We start from the raw sequence: 21,531 nt of genomic DNA on the forward strand, positions 1-21,531 counted from the left end.
AGTGATATCACCTATCCATTGGATAAACAACAACTTGCTCAGGTGGGAATAACAAAAATCAAATAGGAACATGAAACTGCTCTTAGGGTCTATAGGTCAGAGGTGTATATATAGTATTGAATACCCCATATGAAAAATAAAGGTTTAGTTGCATTCTGGTGCTGCTTTACACCACCCTACTACTAAACACTCAGGACAGGAGCTCCTAGTGCCCTCATCCTACTTTCATGAATTAAGTACATTTTGCACTTCCTTGCTTGCAATCATTGCAGCTCCTGTGCAGATCGCATCCTTTGTGTTTACAGCTGCTACACAGACCTGTGTGTCTCCTTAGTTACAGACTAGAAATAAACCCTATGTAGTCTGGCACACCACAACTAGGTGCACTGCTGTCTTCTTACTTCTGACACATATTTAGTAGCGAGAAGAACATATTGTATTTGAAACACTGGAAAACTGCACATAGAAATACTAGTAAAAAGCTAAAATGCAGCCACCAATTGTACAGCGTGAAAGCGATGCCTTGCGTGGTGCCAAGTCAGGTAAGAACTAACAATCGGAAATCTATAATGATATTGTAAGTACATCAGGGTCTTTTGGTACATGTCCTTAAAAAGGTAAATCTAAATGTAAAGACACAGTCTTGAGTTTAGCTGCCAAGTGCGGCTGCCAAATTGACTCTCGTGTCAAAACGATGGCATTATAATGAACACAGTCTCAAACTAATAAGCGGCTTATTGTGATGAGTGACACTAACGAGCAGATAAAACTCTCCTGTAATATATGTATCCACTATTTTAATTCTTCATTGACGAACCCATATCAGGGCTTGATTTTGCTCTACAAGTTGTACTTTTGAATAACAGCATTCACATTACCACATAATTGCTGAAGAATGGGTATACAAATATTCAAACTGAGATGATGAATAAACTCCATTGTTTTGGGGTTTTAGTTTTTACAGCATTCATAGACCAGTAAAAATGACCTGGTAACGTGATTTTCCAGATCAGTATTACTCAACCAAGAATCTGCAAAATCCCTAATCCATGCCCTCATCATCTCCCACCTTGACTACTGCAACCTCCTGCTCTGTGGCCTCCCCTCTAACACTCTCGCACCCCTCCAATCTATTCTAAACTCTGCTGCCCGACTAATCCACCTGTCCCCCGGTATTTACCTGCACGCAACCTCCGATCCTCACAAGATCGCCTTCTCTTCTCCCATTTTATCTCCTCTTCTCACAATCGCACACATCCACCCTACTCTGGAACTCTCTACCACAACATATCAGACTCTCACCTACCATGGAAACTTTCAAAAAGAACCTGAAGACCCACCTCTTCTGACAAGCCTACAACCTGCAGTAACCACCGATCGACCAAGCCACTGCACGACCAGTTCTACTCTTGCTTACTGTATCCTCACCCATCCCTTGTAGATTGTGCGCCCTCGCGGGCAGGGTCATCTCTCCTCCTGTACTCGTCGTGACTTGTTTTGTTCAAGATTACTGTACTTGTTTTTATTAGGTATACCCCTCCTCACACGTAAAGCACCATGGAATATATGGTGCTATAATAATATTTAATAATAATAATTATTACAACAAAACCAAACTTATATTTTTATTATTATTTTAGTGGTTAAAAAAAATCTGAACTTTGTAAAAAAAAATAATTGGTGCCACCATTTTCTAAAACCCATAGCTTTTACTTTTTCTTTTGTTGCTGTTGGAGGGGCTTATTTTTTGCGTGGCGAGCTGTAGCTTTTAGTGATATAACTTTGTGGTAAAAACAATGCTTTGTTCACTGTTTATTTCATTCTTGTATGTAGTATGGCAACATTAAAAACATTCTGGCTTTCTGATTTTTTGCTTTTAAAGTATGGGTTAAATAATTTTATACTTTGATATATTGGACTTCTATGGATGCAACAATGCCAAATGTTTTTTTTTATTTTTTACATTTAAATTTTTAGTTGCTGCTGTAAGATACAGACGTCAGCTGTGTAACAAAGTGGAAAAAAGGTCCTGCTTCACACAAAGTCCAATTTATTGTATAAAATATAGTCCAGAAACAGTAAAATTTACATGAGTAACAAATAGGCTATGAGTTTCGAACAAAAACCTTGTTCTTTTTCAGAGCTCAGCTGTATAACATAGCCAGGGCTTGCCCACTATGGGGCAGACTGACTGAGTTGTATATGTACGTTAGGATGCCCAAAGGGGTTACTCTACAAGGCAATATGGCCACATTAATTTTTGGCACATATGCCCTATGTATTGACCTGCCTCTAATATTATTCTCACAGTTAATCCTAGCACTTTCTTTTCTCTGGACATAAATTGAGAGGTCCTAGCAGAGAGTTCTAAAGCTCTTTTTGGGAAGGCATAGCAGACAGGGCTTGTGTTCTGGGTGCTAGGTGTTTGAGGGAGGTAGAGGACAAGCACTGAACAGTGGCAGTGAGCTGAATCTTTGGTCTTGGTGTAGGAAAGTCTAGCTTTGATGGCTTCTTCAGAATTATGATCAGTTGACCTCTATATTCATTTTATTTGCTTTTTGTCCTTTTAATAGGAAAGCAGACATTGAAAATTAGTCCACAAGCCCACAAACCACAAACCGTGTTACCAAGGCCGCACGACAAGAGAATGTTGCTGTGTTACAGAGATATGGCTCGTGTAGATGCCCGTATTTTTGGTCCAAGTGCGATTAGACAAAGCATCGCACTCAGACCAATGTTATTCTATGGGGCCGTGCACATGTCCAATTTTTTTCCTTTGACCGAGTCCCTTTGAGGAAAAAATTGCAGCATGCATGATTTGCATCCATAAATTCGATCTCACTCGGCTATGCAAGTCAATGGGTCCATCAAAAAAATTGGATGACATCCGAGTACGATCCAATCTTCAAAGACTGACTGAAAGGAAAATATAGAGACTTTTTTTTATCTTCTCCACATTTGAGAAAATTGGATCACATTGTGATCAAACTCTGATCAGAGTGTGGTTAGTAGAACTGGCCCAATGAGAGAAGAGAAAATAGTGTCACATACCCTAGCATTGGAAAGACTCATAGATAATCCTCATCCAGATTGATTCTTCTTGCACCAGAATAACTGATTGATTATCACCCATGTTTTGTATAAGATTTTCACTAGTTTGGTCAGTGTCTCAGTTTTCACCATCAGAGTTTCATCAGTTTTCCTCATATGAAGAAAAAAAAAAAACGATGGAGGCTTCTCAAGCTTCTCCTAGCAAACAGTCAACGAAAATTGGACAGCACACATGTAGGCTCCAAGTACAGGCTTGCTTTGGCGAGTTTGATCTGTGACTCAGATCAATAGGACTTAGATCAAAATCAGACATGTTTCCATACTTTGGTGCAGATCTCTTGATCCGCAGAAATACTCAGACATATGAATAGCTCTGTAGACTATAACAGGTATGAGTTTTATCTGTGAAATGGATGGATGGAAAACTGACATGTGAATGAGCCCTTTATCATTAACAAATATGTGCACTCTCCGTATTCTATATGTTATTATATTTTAAATAAGACTGTCAATCACTGACTAGGACCACCCCCTGGACCTTCAAGCCCAGAATTAGCAGGAATTTCAATGAATAAAATACAAGTTATGGTACACTAAATATTTCACCACAAATCTATATATCAATCTGCTAAGCTTCTCTTGCTGTATTACATGGTTCCCATAGACTGCACAACATTTCCAAGATAACAGACTCCTTTTAATTAGAACATCTATATCCAGCTTCTGAAAAATTTGGACTAGATTCCCCATCCACCAGATATCACTCAAGCTCCTGGAGTCTAGGGATTAGTATTTTTGCATACTATAATGACAGGCAAAATGCAAACATCAACCAACACACAATCCCTAGCCAAATCTTCTTTGAATATGGTCTACAAAAATGCCGGGGGCCAAACCATCCAGAAATCCCTGAACAGTCCCTTCCCTTAAAGTCGGAGCACTGTCCATAGACAAAATTTTGATGCGCCCGTGATTCTTTTGGCAATTCAAGGAACGTGTGCAGATTATTGTGATAGTGATTTCCAAGCTTTTACAGATTACAGTAAATACTGGTAATGTGTTCATATCAGTATTCTAAGCTAGAGACATACATGATTTATAATATTAATGGTTTATAAAAGTTTTTCTGTGTCTGTAAAAAATGTTGCTGGTCTGTAATTGCTGAATAAGTTGTCTAGAAAAAATAAAATAATAAAATTCATGTTGGAAACCCTTTATAATAGGCCTAGGCAAACGCTAACATGGGGAACAACTGACTGTAATTAGTTTTTTCTGCAATAAATAATTAATAACAATAAATATGTAAGTAATTGCTGAGGCACTAATCCTTGCTGTGTTATTATTACTGATGGGTTATGGGACAATGAACAAGAATATTATTAAATCATTTTAATTGCAACTACAAAAGCCTGACCTGTATGTATATTTTAAACAGGAAACTATTTCTTAATGAAAATTGAGGGCTGTATAGAATTAAATAAATGAGATGTGTGATTACTACCTGTTATGAAACTCCCTGAATGCCTAGATAGATAGATAAATGGATAGATAGATTGATGTCCCCGTCAAAGAAAGGTACACCTTGTCGTGGTGGGTTGGCACACATTAATTCAACAAATTGGTGGGCTACATACCTACATTTTATAAGGATAGTCTATATGGGAAGGACCATATTTGGTGTTCATGCTACCCCAGGCAGGTTAAGTAGTTACACCCTTTCTGGTAAGTCAGACTAAAAGCAGTCATAACCCTTACACAGCAGCCATAATCAGAAAGTGTATCCTACAGGCACCACAGGCAGTAGCACTATTATACATTTAAAAAGTGGTGTAACTTTGGAGTCATCTTACATTTTTTAGGCCTGTTTTGCCAATTAGGGCAAAAGACGAGGTTAAAATTACTGTTGTCACTTTAATAAGCTATAATACTCTGTTAGTAACATCAAATGTGGTAATAGCATCATCTGATGACATTTAATTGTATTATAAGTTGTTTTTCTGCAAAACTGTCAATTGCATAGTGGGAGAAACCAATGCATTTTGGGTGGAAAGGTGCTGGTGAAGCAGTCATTTTGTAAGAAGCAGTCTAGTAGAATAGTTGTGTAAAATTTTGTCCTGCATTATGTTACTAAAACTCCATTATCCTGGGTAAAGTATATCTGATAAGGGAACTATTTCTGTTCTGTGGTATTGTGTATTCAGAACTGTTGTTAAATCAGACGTCGCTTGCTACTAGGTCATGTGTTCACATGTAGAAGCTCCAACTTGCTTTGTACTTTCACCATTAATTGTAAATGTCATAGTTATGTGATATTCTAAGCTCAATACTTATACCTGTTATTTGTATTCTTCTAGTTTTACCACGTTCATGCACTCTGATTCTATACATCCATCTGCTGACCAATAAACAAGTTCAACTACAGAGAACGGTCTTCTTATTTTGGGAGACAGAGAAGGCTTATGCTGTATGTAAGATTGCACACTGTGAGAATGTTTAAGAAGACAGAACAAGGCCCTTTAATTCTGAGCAGATTTGTGCAGATCTGGGACCTTCCAACTGCTCAAAAGCTCAAAAGACTTCTTAGAAATGTGTATGGATGCAGAGAAAGTCATAACCTAAAATGATGTGCCCTAAATAAGCAGAATCAGGCAGATTAGACGACGAAAGCTAAATCTCTGAGCACACCAAAATACTCGGAGCATGCACGGGAAAACCCGAACAACGAGTATACTTGCTCATCACTAATTTCTACTTGTATTTTCCAAAAATCCACATTCACTAAGATGCAGATTATTTGTCATTCGCTTCAGCATGGATTCAGCAAAATTGTGGCAAAGGCTGCCATTTTCATGAACCAAAAAAAAGGCCATCAAAATGTGAAAGAAAAAATTATCCTCACCTCTCTGGCTACTCTGCATCACCTTTCCATCTTCAGATCGCCTTCGCGTTTGCTGAAATCCCAAAGTCTCTCACTCTAGGCCGGGACTTTCAGCAGGGTTCTTCGTAGTGCATAGGCGTGAAAGGTCACAGTTTCATGATGTTATCCTCCAGGGCTCCTTCAAAGCTGAAAGTCCCGGTCCAAGATGGGAGGTCCAGGGATTTCAGCACAAGCGGCGGTGATCTGAAGATGCAGCAAGGACCGGATGGGTGATGGTGAGGAGTAACCAGGTTGAAAAGGTGAGCAATAAAGTGAGCCCCAATTAAAAATCTATAATAGGATTGTCTTTTACGATACTGGTATCTTGTTATGTTTGTATAAGGGGCCAATGGGCCTTCTCAGGCACCAGAACCTGGTGTGACATCTGCCTTTCGGCCCACAGCTTCTGTAATAAATGGAAACAAACAAGGATAGATACTGTATACTTGTCCTTTTCCACCCACCAGAGGACACCTTAAGAACACCATGTGACACTAGGGAGTATATCACCGTCACTCGGGTGCTGCTGTGACTGCCATGTGTTATTTATTGAGAGCTGACTGATGGTTACATAAGGACTCAAAAGACGTTGTGTAATCAATATGTATGTGGTGGATGCACAGGAACACATCATGGTCTCAAAATAGGCCACTTGTTTATAGGTGAGGACGAGGAGCACAGTAAATCATGAATTGCCAATTTACAACCACACATTCCCAGTTCAGAGACATTCATATCTCCTTACGCATGCCATCTTTTCCTCTCATTGCTCTTTATATCAGAAATAACAACCATAGCTGAATCTCAAACTACAATATTCCGGGGTTTTATGTCCCTCCAACTCATCAAGCCATGCATTCAACTAACCTTGCCATAAAGTAATTCGAACAGTGCGGACTCGGTAGAATTCCCTCAGGTCGCCAACTCCCAGAGGCACACTTGTATAACTAGCAGAAAGTAGTTAAACCTCGGACTGCCACAGGGGCTATTCCTGAGAAAAGGTTAAAGAGTCCTGTTGGAAATAGCTACAAGCTTCTATCAGCATTTAATGGTAAACTATTGCCTTTCTAGGTCTAGTTAATAAAATGAAATCTTTGCCCTTTTGAAGAATCTTCAGTGCTACATTTTACATGCCTGTCCACCATAGACCATGGCAATTGCAAGGGCACAAAACAATTATGGAGTTTTTTCACCCCAGGGACACCTTTCACGGCAAATACTAAGGACCGGTGCAAACGATTGTGTATTCTCTCATCTAAGAGAATCGGGCCAATTATGAAAATAAAAGTCTGATCAAACTCTGATTAGAGTGTGAACATAGTGTGATCCGATTCTCTCGGATGAGAAAAAGATGGAGTAAAAAAAATGTCTCCATTCTGTCAGTCTGTCGAAACCAGACTGCAATCAGATTTCATCCAAGTGCAGATGGATGGTTTCCACAGACTCATTGACTTGCATGGAAAAAACACAAAAATTGAGCTTAGTTTGAGTATTACTAAAAACTCTGTATTATTTAGATGCACTTTTGCTTTTACTTATTTAGTTACAGCAGGGTTTTTGCTCATTTTGTCTTTTGTAGGTTTTATATCATTGACTTGCATGGTTGAGTGCGATCCGATTTACGGATCCAAATTATGCATGCTGTGATTTTTTTTTCTCCAAATAGGGTTGGGTGGATCGCTTGAAATTCAAATTATTTACCTTTGCTGAATTTCTGAAAAAAATATATAAACAAAAATTGCAAAACTTAAAAACCAGAAATTACATGAAAGCACAGACCCCAAGAATTATTCAATTTGATTCGATACTGTTTGATGTATAGTGGACATAATCATCTTACTGAAATGACTTTGCCTCCTGGATGAATCAGGAGATGGAATCCAACTTTACGATACAAACTGCCATTCTGGCGATAGTGTCCTGTGCTCGTCCAGGATCTGCTCATCTCTGATCCCAGGGATGCTAAAGAAGCAGGAAAAACTAAGGCACTCAGATCTCCTAACACAGCTGTCCAGAGGTGGAAAGGAAAGATAATATGACAGAGCTCATTCTTTCAACAGGGAATACACAAGTATTGTCCCCAGCTGTACAATGTTGGATAATCCAAAGGATAGGCAGAGATAGACTATGTCGTGGAAAAGCCTGAGCAGCTGCTCACAATTCATGAGACTATTCTATGATGCTTCATCAACAATATGTGAAATAGTAACGTGTTCTCACTCGCATGGAAATGTGAATTTGAGGAAATTCAACTCAAAGTCGATCCTCTATGGTTAGATCCATATCTGTTGTGAACGGGTCACCGAGGAGGATGGCAGGCATAGGCTAGGCCACCAGGAAACCAGAAAGGTTGGTATCTTGGCGGATTGCAGACCCCTAAGCTTAACAACACAACTAGCAGTAGCCGTGGGGCGTACCTACGATGCCCTAGACGCCTCAGCATAGCCAGAGAACTAACTAAGCCTAAAGACAGAAAGGTGAAATCTAAACTGCCCCGGAGTAGACCCCCAAAGGAATAGATAGCCCCCAAGCATATATTGTTGGTGAGACAAAATGAGACACAAACGCAGGCAGAAAATAGACTGAACAAATGATGGGGCCCAAACTGACTAAATAGGATCGGAAAGGAAAGACACTGTCTGCAATCACGCAGAAACCCTAAAAATCCAACACGTCTGATGTACAAAAAGACACTGAGGTCTCACGACCTCTCCCCCACTATATCAGCATTCTGGTATGAACTGGCAGCAAAGCAAAAGAGACTAATATAACAGGGGACTGAACAAACTGACACAAGCTGTAACATATGGAATGGGGTCCAGCACTGCCCCAGCAGGGAGCACGCTGAACCCTCACAGCAAAGCAGAAAGAGGCAAAACCAGATCAGAAGCAAAGGATTAGCAAATGAACAACTTAACTGAAAAATGCAGGATCAGGCAGGAGACAGAAGACCTCAGAAAGCACAGGAAGAAAACTAATCACCAGCAGGGATTGAAGGAAGCCTGCTCACTTAAATACTCCAATCAGTAACCTCTGATTTCCTATCCTCATCGTCAGGTGGCAGACTTTGGCCACCTCCTCTACCCACAGTAACCACCAGAGAGAGTCCCGACTCAGAAGTGAAATCGAGATAGTTCACAACACATATCTCTAGAACATACTAAGGATTCCGCTCTGCTAGCCTATACTGTTATCGATTCGAATACTTCCAGTCATATGTGACCTGTTTCTCATCCACTGACAATGAGAAAAATTGAGAGAAGATGAGAAACTAGTTGGCATATAACTGCAAACATGCAAATTGCATGCTTGTTGTCGCCTGACAACCACTTGAATTGTCCATTACACACTGTTAGTATTCGGGCAAGTTGCACTTCTTGAGGAAAATGTCCTTTGTTCATGCTAATTAGCATGGCTTATTGGATGCTAGATTGATTCTTTTTTTTATCCCTTCTTTTTTCTCATCTTGAGTATTTATGACCTATGCAGAATAAATGTATAGTAGATGTGGATCCTACCAATGGCACTGGCTTCTGTCTTGAGAACAGGGCCATGACGTGTGCTGCTGTTAAACAGATGGTCGGACTTTTCATGCAAATTAATGTGATTTCCAACCACTTTCTCCACTGGCAGCAGAGTAATATATATTGGGGCCCCATTCTCGAGATAGATGCAGGACCCAATAGTAGGATCCACCTCTACTACACATTTATGGCATATTCTGTACATCTGCTGTGAATGTATGAGATGGGAATACCCCTATCAGGAGAAGGTCATTGGGGTACTCTGGAAGGACATACTCTGCCTCCCAGTCCTTTGGCTGTGTCAGCCATGCTAACAGTAAATTTCACTCATTACAGTGTGCAGAGTGTGGCAATGAGTGACTAGTACTGGGAATTTCAGAACATAACTTGGTAACATAGCAGGCATTTTCTGCAGAGGACATCAGTGCTTACAACTGTTCCTTCTTGAGCTATGTGACCCGTATCATGTGCAGAAGATCAAACAATGATTCACCATGAAGGCAGGAAAGTTGGAACTTTTCCAGGAGCAGTAAAGATCAGCCATTGTTGTAAGATATCGTTTCAGGATATTTCAAGATCTTTAAAATAACAGAATCAATAGATACACGATACCAGATGTCAAAGCGGGGCTTCATATAAATCATGCTGCTAAAACAAGCCCTTTTCTTATTGCCAGGATGACCTTTATGGGATGCAGTGCTCTATATTCAATGCAGGTTTGTGGAAAAGGAAAAGGGGGAATTAAGGAACAATTCTACAGGGTGGGCTGTCATGAACTCATTTTCTGCTCCCCCAGTTGAGAGTTCCCCTTCCGTTCTCCCTCTGGTGGTGACAGGAGGTAGTGAGGTTGGTTTAAGTGGTAGTGATCTGCCACCTGATAAGGAAGATAACGATTGGATCTCTGGAGTATCAGACTGGATATAAGACAGCCGATGCCCTATCCTGGTGCTGGTGATTCAGTCTGCTTCTCAGGTCCTGGACTTCAGCTCTCTTCCAGTCTTCCCAAGTTAAGTTTGTTTTTTGCTAATTTTCACACTGGCGCTTGTTGGTCAATTAAGTTTTTTGTGTAACCAGCCTGCCCCTGCTGGGGCTATGCTGAATTTCCACTCCTATTTATCAATATTTGCCAATCTGCTTCTGGACCCTTATTAGATTGGCCTCTTTTTTTGCTCTGTCTCAGAATATTTCAGAGTGCTGATATAGGTTTAGAAGTCTAGTGACTTCAGGGTTGATTTTGCTATCAGAAGTGTTGGACAATATTTTTGTAGGTTTTTTTTTGGCAGATTGCAGACAGTGTCTTTCCTTTCCTGTCCTTTTTAGTTAGCCGGGCCCCACCGTTTGCTCAGCCTATTTTCCTGCCTTTGTTTGTATTTTCATCTTGATTCACCGCCAATACATGTGGGGGGCTGTCTTTCCTTTTGGGTCTGCTCTGTGGCAGTTAGTTTTCCTCTTTTCCTGCTTTAGGCTTATGTAGCTCTCCGGTTGTGATGAGGCGTCAAGGACCATCGTAGGAACGCTCCACGACTGCTGCTAGTTGTGCAGTTAAGATCAGGGATCTGAAATCTGCATAATTACCAACTTCTCTGGTTTTCTGAGACTTAGCTTGTTGTCTTTTTTTTTTCCCTCCTCGGTTACCCATTCATAACAGTGGGCCATTTATGGATACACCTAAATAAAATGGGAATGGTTGGCTATATCAACTCCCTGTTTGTGATACATTAGTATATGGGAGGGGGATAACTTTTCAAGATGGGTGGTGACCATGGTGGCCATTTTGAATTTGGCAATTTTGGATCCAACTTTATTTTTTTCAATGGGAAGAGGGTCATGTGACACATCATACTTATTGAGAATTTCACAAAAAAAAGCAATGATGTGCTTAGTTTTAACATAACTTTATTCTTTCATGAGTTATTTACAAGTTTCGCTTTGTTTACAGCCATTGACATGTTGCAGAGGTTAACACATGAGGAGCGGATAGAAACTATGTTGATGTCTGGTGAACGCTGGAATCGGGTCATTGCAGCAAGACACCCTACGCAAGAAAACTGTCACCATTGCTATTTTATTTAGTTGTAGCCATATAAATGGCCCACCCTGTAGTATTAGATACAGAACAGGAAATTGTTCCCACTGCCCATCATGTAGAAAAAATGGCTACCAATGAGGGATTCATCTAGATGACAAGCAATTATATGCAAGATGGTTCGACAATTGGAATCACCTAATATCATCCTGCTTTCAGATATAAAGGTAACCCGTCACATGAAAAAACGCTATTAACCTGCAGATATAGAATTAATTTGCAGGTTAATAACATTCTGAACCTGCTTGACGGCCCTACTGAGAGCGCCACTGACAGAAGTAAATTATCTTTAATCCCCCCCGGCTGAGTTTGGGTTTCAATCATGGGGTAGCAATGGTACACTTTAAATCACCAGTCTGTGTATAGAGAGTGTTGGCTGTAACGGCTCCCCTGCACTGACTGACAGCCGGCCCCATGCTCAGCCAGTGACAGTCAGTGCCGGGGCGCGGTTACAGCCACCGCTCTCTATTCATAAAGCGGGGACTGAACTTGCGTCGCTGAAAAAAAGAAAGTTAATTTCCTCCTGGCAGTGGTGGTCTAAGTACAGGCGCCGGACAGGATCAGAACGCTATTAACCTGCAGATTAGCCAGATTTTTGTAGGTTAATAGTGTTTTTTCACGTGACAGGTTCCCTTTAAAATTGGTTGAGATGCTCTAGAGTATATTATCATTAAAAGATTACTTTATTAGGACTAAGGTTTTATATGACGAGAGCTTTGTCCATATAAACAAAAGCAACGGTTCATCATTTGTGACTTTTTTCATTGACTTTTCACTTTTTGTCTTTTGGTGCCAAATTTTCAAAATAGTGCATGAGAGTTAACAAATTTTATGCAAAATCAAAAATGCTCTTCGCTCTTTTTTTGTCTAACCTTTTTTGTACCCATTCAGAGGATATAGGAGCATGATCTTTAAAAATGTCGTAAGTTAGTCTTCAACTACGCAAAAATAAAATTAGATTTTCTACTCCACAATGTTGCCGGAGGTCAATAGAACAACAATTTTACAGCATTTCAAAAAGTTGCAAATTATGAAATGGCGTCAAAGTTCAGGATAAGGAAAATGTTACCCATGTTCTTGAACAAAAAAATGATTCCAAGTAAACTTGAAGAAAAGCTACAAACATAAAAGTCTCAAATTTTGTACTCCGGAAAAAAAGACACAATAGGGGCTCGTTTACCTGACTGTATTTTCGGTCCAAGTGCTGTCTGAAAAAAAAAAATGGGCAGGACCTCACTCGGACCAATGGGGCAGTGCAGATGAGCACTAGTTTCTTCCATAAATCGGATGAGACTCATCCTTTCAAGTTTACTGGTGTAATTATAAGCAATCAAGAAAGTATGTACACGTAATTCACGTCAATAAAAATATCAGCTAACCACATGAAAAACATGCCCTCCCTCAGCATCATCGACAGAAACATAAAATGTTATGGCTCTGAAAGTGGTGACACAAAGAAACTCATTTTTTAACAACATTCTGTTGGTTTTTTCACCACTTAAGAATCAATGTACCGTATGTTTGGTATCACCGTAATCGGACTGACCTGGACAATCATGTTTCTAGATAATTTTTACTGCACAATGAAATCTGTGAAAGTAAAATCCTCCCCCAAACATTTTTTTTCACCATGTCATCCTACTTTGAATTTATTTCCTGTGTTTCAGCTCATTATATGGTGAAATGAATGGCGCCATTCAAAATTACAACTCGTCATGCAAAAAACAAGCCCTATGTTGACAGAAAAAAATGAAAAATGATGGCTCTTGGAAGAAGGCGAGAAAAAAACGAAAGAGCAAAAATGAAAAGTTCCCTGGTCCTTAAAGGTTTAAAGCTGCAATGGTCTGAAAAATGAAGTTTCCTTTTAAACTACGATATGTTAGAAATAGGCTAAAGAAATCTAATTATCCAATGTTTCATCAAATAAAACATGCTGCTAGAATTCAACACAGCTTGTTCCATTGGTTGAGCAAAATAAATTCACATTCTTCATTTTTATTGTTTTCTCCATGTTGAAGGGACCACAGATAGAGCATTCTCATATTTATTGGCTTGATTATATCCTGCCCTCAGCAGCTAATGGCATTGTAGCCATGACCAATGTAGTCAAACAACGCATGCAATATAAACTTCCTCAACACAACTCCTCTCACATTGACAATGGATGTGGAGGAGAACTAATGGGCTGAATGTCATATGAAGGCTACAGAAGTGCGAGGAGGACTATAGTCACCGAAATAACTCAAACTGGACATTTATTGGAATCAGACACTAGCAATAGCTAAAAGGATGGGCAGTGGTGGGGTAGCACAGAAGCACTGTAACTATCATTGTTTATCAGCAGTGTGCATGTGTGTGTGTATATATATATATATATATATATATATATATACAGCTCGGGCAAAAATTAAGAGACCACTTCCAAATGTTCAGTTTGTCTGATTTTTCTCTTTATAGGTATATTTTTGAGTGAAATGTAAATTGTTCTTTTAGCTTATAAACTTCTGACAACATGTCTCCGAATTTCCAAGCAATAAATTTTGTATTTTTTTCTGACACAGAAAAATAGTCAAAATTTAAAAAAGAAACAAAACCCAGTGCTTTCAGACCTCAAATAATGCAAAGAAAACAAGTTCATAATCATTTAGAAACAACAATACTAATGTTTTAACTCGGGAAGAGTTCAGAAATCAATATTTTGTGGAATAACCATGATTTTTAATCACAGCTGTCATGCGTCTTGGCATGCTTTCCACCAGTCTTTCACACTGCTCCTGGAACAAAAAAATTAAGCAGTTCTTCTTTGTTTAATGGCTTGTGACTATCCATCTTCCTCTTGATTACATTCCAGAGGTTTTCAATTGGGTTCAGGTCTGGAGATTGGGCTGCCAATGACAGGGTTTTGATGTGGTGGTCCCTTAATTTTTGCCAGACCTGTATATACTCATCGAGAAGGCCTCTGTGTTAGTTAGATCCAACATGTCCCATGCCTTGCAAATTCATGGAATAAATATTTTTCAAAGTTTCATTGAAGGCCGTACTGCCTCCATTTTTGCTACATATGGTATATAAAAAAATTGTATGTATAAGATATATATATATATATATACTAGCTGAAGAGCCCAGCGTTGCCTGGGCATAGTAACCAACTGTGGTTAGTTATAACAAATTATAATGATTATATTGCACATAAAAACCGTGCATCTAATCCTATCCTGTGTGATACTGACTGCTGAGCCATGTATCTAATCCTATCCTGTGTGATACTGACTGCTGAGCCATGTATCTAATCCTATTCTGTGTGATCCTGTCTGCTGAGCCGTGTATCTAATACTATTCTGTGTGATACTGGGCTCCCCCTGCAGTCTGTGTCAGAGGGTGGTCTGTGTTGGCACAGTAATAAATTGTGTTATTTCCAGCTTTACAGAAGGAGGATAACACCATAGAAATGCTAAGAATAATAGGCCTCAGTTACCACAACTGTCTACAAAGAAAACTGTTGCTGATAGCAACCAATCACAGCTCATGTTTCATCTTTTAAACAGCTCTGGGACAGCATGGCGAGTTTTGAGTGGCGACTTTTGTGTTTCGACTTTTATGTGGCGAGGTTGGTGTATGTGTGGTGAAATGTGTGCTGAGGGTGGTAGATGTGCTGAAGCACATGGTAGTGTGTGGCGCATTTTGTGTGTGTGTTCATATCCCCGTGTGTGGTGAGTATCCCATGTCAGGGCCCCACCTTAGCAACTGTACGGTATATACTGTTTGGCGCCATCGCTCTCATTCTTTCAGTCCCCCTTGTTCACATCTGGCAGCTGTCAATTTGCCTCCAACACTTTTCCTTTCATTTTTTCCCCATTATGTAGATAGGGGCAAAATTGTTTGGTGAATTGGAACGCGCGGGGTTAAAATTTCATCTCACAACATAGGCTATGACGCTCTCGGGGTCCAGACGTGTGACTGTGCAAAATTTTGTGACTGTAGCTACGACGGTGCAGATGCCAATCCCGGACATACACACACACACACATACATACATACATACACACACACATTGAGCTTTATATATTAGATATCTCATAGAAGGCATCATGCCAAGCAAAGCACGATTAAATTGAAAAAATTGACTTTATTGAGCCAAATGGCAACGCTTTTGTTCCTAGAACCTTTCTAAAGCCATTTGGGCTCAATAAAGTCAATTTTCAGCAATTTAGTCTTGCATTGTTTGGAGTGCTGCCTTCTGTATGACCTATATTATGGAACAAATTGGACATTTGCTTTTAGGCCAAGCACCCATTTGTAAGTAACTATTAAATTGTGGTGTTCCATTGTTCCAATATATATATATATATATATATATATATATATTACAGTATATATACTGCTCAAAAAAATAAAGGGAGCACTTAAACATAGAATCCTATGTCTAAGTGCTCCCTTCACTTTTTTGAGCAGTGTATATATATATATATATATTTTATATTATATGCATGCTTAGTGTGTAATGAAAGTGGGCATGCCTAGAAAGCCCCTTATAGTACGTTGATTGCTCATACACAGCCTATTCAGTGTAACCTTGCCCAAAATAAAAAAGCGAAGAAATCCAGTAAAATGTCCAATAAAATAATTCTTGTTTATGTGCAATGAATAAGGGCATCAGTGAGAAACGCGTATGGGATTATTAATGAAAATGGATTTTAATGGACTTTAAATAAAGAAGAATCATTTTATTGGTCCCTTTGCTGGATTTCTTTTTATGGTGAAACCTTGCAATACTACAGGATCCTCTGAGCAGTAGGGATCCATCTACCCATGGGTTCGCTAATTCTCTGTGGCCCCTGCGGGTGTCACTTCCCCAATATAGTCACATCCTACATCCATACAGCGCATGTACAACATGAAATACTCCCAACGATACATCGCTCTTTCTATTTTTAGTATAATGAACCAATAATATATATATAATATAAAAATGTACCAACATTAAGTTTGGCAGATTTCCCGGAATGTCACTACAGAAATCATAGTTGTGATTTCATTGACTAAACTCCTGGACCTGCCATATATCAAGTGCACATGAGACAAGGAAATCGATAGTGGTTATAGTAAGCGAGATCTGCCTAGATGAACCACGAAGGGAAGGCTCCTTTCTAATGCGCCAGATTTCTTTGAAGCAAATCTGCTCCGAATCTGTGGGAAAAAGTTTTGGCACAGATTTTGTTGCGGAATTCCTGCCAATTTTACCCCGTGCAATACAAGGGTGAAGTGCCTGTTGAAATCTGGGAAAAAATTGATATTCTGCATATTTGAAGATCTGCTTTGCAGGTCAATTTACAAATTGCGGTTATTGGATTAAGCTGCTGATTTGCTAGAAATTAAAAAAAAAAATCATGTAGCAATGCTTGTGACATAGATATAGACTAATATTAGACTCTTTTCCTGTTGGGTACTTGAACATTAGCAGCAGTACAGTTATTCAGACCCTATTGAATTGTACTGAAGTATGTAATGAGCATGCTCCGATCTTTGTAAAGGTCACTGCGGAGGGAGTGGGAGAAGGTGATCTGTAACATCTAGTGTGAATGGCGGATTCTGTGCTATTTAATGCACATTGCATTGTCATCTTTTTGAGAACAGTAAGTGTGAATCTAGTACAAAGTCTAATGGCCATTGGGAATATTGCAAGATATCTAATTTTTTCTATAATTAGCGAAAATTGTTTGAATTTTTTTTTTTAATTATCAAATTAAAACAAATACTTTTAGCACTTTCTGATGACACACTTGTTTTAAAGGGAACCTGCCATATTGAAAATGGTATCTGATCTGCAGGCAGGATGCTATGGAGCAGGAGACATTGATCAGATTGATATACATAACTGCGGTAAACGTTTCAATAAAATGTACATTTTATTGATTGAGATCCCTGGTGTTTGTATGTGGGTGGTCCACATTACAATGGAAAGGCTGTGCACATGCTTGATCACTGCTCTACTAATACCCTATGGGGCTGCCAAGCGTTGCCTTGCTCTTTTTCCAACAATCCCCTAGGAAATGAATTTAGTGATGGTTGGGCATACGACCTGCCAATCTATTAAGTGGTGGGGCTAAAAGTACCCCATTGGTTACAAAAATTCCTTATTCTTCTGATCAATGAGCGTTGCAGTCATCAGACATCCAAAGATCAAGCAAGTTATTACCTATTCTGCAGATAGCTGATAACTTGTTTTCACAGCAGACCCTTTAAAAAAACATTACACTTACTTTTACTTATTATTACTGTATGTCCCTAAGGAGGTCACACTATGTGTGGAGTAATGTACTATGTGGCATTCAACGGGGTGTGGGGAACTGGACTGTGAAGGCATCATCCTGTAACGGGGGCACTGTGGGGAGTCCATGAAAGGGGCAAGATACTCTGTCAGAACACAAAATGGCCTCACTAGGAGTGCTATTTGTTTGTGGGCACATATAAAGGATTGGGCAAGGTTAGGGTACTTGCTTAGCACAAAATAAAAAAACGTGTGCCACAGTATGTGTCCCACTATATGTTTATTTTTCAAAGTTGAGCGTTATGACAGTACAGTAGATAGGTAGTTAAAACTGTTAAAACAGTAAACCTATAGAGATAAGTGCATGCATACAATAAAATATTATGTTAGTTACACACAGTGGCCCTCACAATCCACTGATCTGAACATCATTGAAAATCTGTGACTAGACCTCAAAATAGCAGAGCATGAAAGACGACCAGGAAGCTCACAGAACTGGAGGAATTCTCCAAGGAAGAATGGATGAAAAAGCCTCAAACAAGAATTGAAGGACTCTTATCAGGCTACAGAAAGCATTTACAAGCTGTGATGCTTGGAAAAGGGGGTGCTACTAGATAAAAACCATGCGGGGTGCCCAAACTTTTGAATTAGACAATTTTCCTTTTTGTAATTTTTAAAATTTAGAAAATGACTATATATATGTATTTACATAAAAAGACACTTTGCGAAGATAATGTTTTTGCATGGACACTTTTCGAAGATGATGTCTACCTCAAAGGACACTGCAAGAGATTCCGTCTGGGAGCGGTGTCCAGCGCTTACAAGAATAATTATTGAATGTTTTACTGTGAAGTATTTGATAATGTGTTTTATAAGAGTATTAGTAACTGAGAAATGGCTTTTATAGAAGAATTAGGAATGTGATCTAGAGATGAGTGATGTGAATAAAGAATTGAAAGTAGACAGGTGACGGACCAGGTACTTGCGGTCAGCGTCTTGCGTCTAGAAGAGACAGTGAAAGTAGAGAAATAAATGTGTTACAGAGAATAGCACTTTGAATTGAGAATTGCACTTAGAATTAAAAATTTTAGATAGAATTTAAGATAGAATTGTTTGTAACGTTCAAGATGAGTACCTCCTATACTAGGAAGATTAGTATAAGAAATGTCTATGCAGCATTATAAAAATTTGTATGTTTCTTTGCTGTTTACTTTGTTGTCTTGCAGCCCACGGATGTGCTGTGTTTAAAGGGGGGGTATGTGGCGCCCCTGAGGCTCAGTCGCCACAGAGGTACAGCACCTTCTCCTAAGGTGTAGTGCCCCACCAACTAGGTAAGTTGGGAACTCCTTTCCACACTCCAACACCTGCACCCACACACAGGATATTTCAGCAATGGACCAGATTGCGGCTCCATGCTTAGAGGATAGCAGAGCACCTTTCGTAGGTCCTTGCTTTGTAACACGAGATGTGCTGGGAGGTGGGTGGAGTTAGATATAAAAGAGTGGGAAGATTTAGAATTGCAGGTCAGTTCAGTGGAGTTCAGTTCAGTTCAGTCTGGAGGTCAGTCAGTCAGGAGAGACTGAGGACGGATCCGTAGAAGGAAGGATGGAGGAAGGAGTGCTGCAGCTGCCTCAGTGATCTGAGCCAGCTGGCATGGGAAAGGAACAGAAGGAGAAAGATGTAGAACTGCACCCTAAGCTTCCATAAGAGAGAGAAGGAACATCGCGGAACGAAGGAGTAGGAGAACAGAGATGAGTTGTGGGTTGGAAGTGGAACCCTGCCTATAGGTTCTCAGCGCAAGGCCGGGGCCCGGTCTCCGAGGTTATATGGACACTTTTGCTTCTGCAGCAGACACCGGTGGAGTAGTTGGCTGTAAATGCATTACTCCCATCCAAGACTTGGGGCACAACAGCATCTGTATAGGGAGCCGGGACTCAGGATAAAGGGAGTCCCCGAAGTAGGCTACAGTTGTCTGCTGTACAAGGAAGAGTTGTTAGGAACATCTGACAGGAGGAACTTCAGAGTACCACGGTACTGGAGCTCTTCACACTAAAGGCGCAATAGAGGAGTCATTCAGGATAGGTACATGTTGGCGGAGTGTTGGAGAGGAGAAGCCTAACTTGCCCGGGAGGTTGATTGAGTCTCTGCCCCGGAGGACACGGCATGGAAGCGGGCACCAATGGTTACCAAGAACTGTTAGTAAAGCGCTGAAACTGCAAGCCCTGGTGTCCTCCATTCCTTCTTGCGTCCGCCAGCACTGCTACATTCCCTGTGCCGGACACTACACCATCAAGGTGTCCCCACATCTACACTGCCCTGGGACAACAGCCCTGCCTGTGGAGGGCTATACCACCATTGCTGCATCCCACCATCTGTCCCAGAGGATCTGTCTGCAGCGTTGGCTTAACATATCCCTTGCCGAACACCACAGGTGGCGTCACGAACTATTCAATTCCATTAACCACACACCACCATTGACACTGGGCGCCCAGGGCCATGGACCGGGTCACAGCTGCCGTGATACTTTCCCCCTGACACCGGCCCGGTACCGAGTACCCCACAGCCTTGGGAGGGCGACCCACTTAGACCTGATGAGACTGGTGTACTTACAGTCAGATGCAAGTAAGAATCCTTTCTGAAAACATCCCTGTCTAATTGTGAAATTAACATTTTAACTCTAGATTTGTAAGATGCTCATTTTCATTTCAATATTATATAGCTATTCTAATATGATTTTCAAAGTAAGTGGATCATGCACATCAGGTCCGAATGATCTGTTTAATTAAATTTAATTAAGAATATGGATTATATTGTGAAATCTGATCGCAGATCACTTTTAAATTGTTTGTAGTTTGCCTTTTAGTCAAAATCACCTTAAACTTATCACAAGCAATGACATTACAACTCTAACATGAATTCCTTTTTCATCTGTGCAGCTTTTATTACTGAATATTTATCACATGATTGTTTAGAGAAACCCTACCAGTGTGCTATTTCCATTGTCACTAGACCTGCTTTTAAGTAATTTACAAACCAAATATATGCAAAGCATTATCTACATGTGGAAACAAACACTGGAAACCTAACCCATGTTCACAAGAAGAAGATTCTCATCTGTGCTGCGTTAGGTATATGGCACGGGGAATGTGTCTGCATACAGTGGGGCAAAAAAGTATTTAGTCAGTCAGCAATAGTGCAAGTTCCACCACTTAAAAAGATGAGAGGCGTCTGTAATTTACATCATAGGTAGACCTCAACTATGGGAGACAAACTGAGAAAAAAAAATCCAGAAAATCACATTGTATGTTTTTTTTCCTTTTATTTGCATATTATGGTGGAAAATAAGTATTTGGTCAGAAACAAAATTTCATCTCAATACTTTGTGATATATCCTTTGTTGGCAATGACAGAGGTCAAACGTTTTCTGTAAGTCTTCACAAGGTTGCCACACACTGTTGTTGGTATGTTGGCCCATTCCTCCATGCAGATCTCCTCTAGAGCAGTGATGTTTTTGGCTTTTCGCTTGGCAACACGGACTTTCAACTCCCTCCAAAGGTTTTCTATAGGGTTGAGATCTGGAGACTGGCTAGGCCACTCCAGGACCTTGAAATGCTTCTTACGAAGCCACTCCTTCGTTGCCCTGGCGGTGTGCTTTGGATCATTGTCATGTTGAAAGACCCAGCCA

At 40.0% G+C, this 21,531-nt stretch overlaps 1 protein-coding gene across 2 annotated transcripts in view; it reads right to left on the reverse strand.

Annotated features, from left to right (window-relative positions):
- Positions 1 to 21,531, reverse strand: part of KCNB2 (potassium voltage-gated channel subfamily B member 2) — a 422,220-nt gene that overhangs the window by 345,870 nt on the left and 54,819 nt on the right. The window lies entirely within an intron of this gene.

Source organism: Dendrobates tinctorius, unplaced genomic scaffold, assembly GCF_039654945.1.
Source record: "Dendrobates tinctorius isolate UK_male_01 unplaced genomic scaffold, ASM3965494v1 ptg000082l, whole genome shotgun sequence".
In the NCBI taxonomy this organism is placed as follows: Eukaryota; Metazoa; Chordata; class Amphibia; order Anura; family Dendrobatidae; genus Dendrobates; species Dendrobates tinctorius.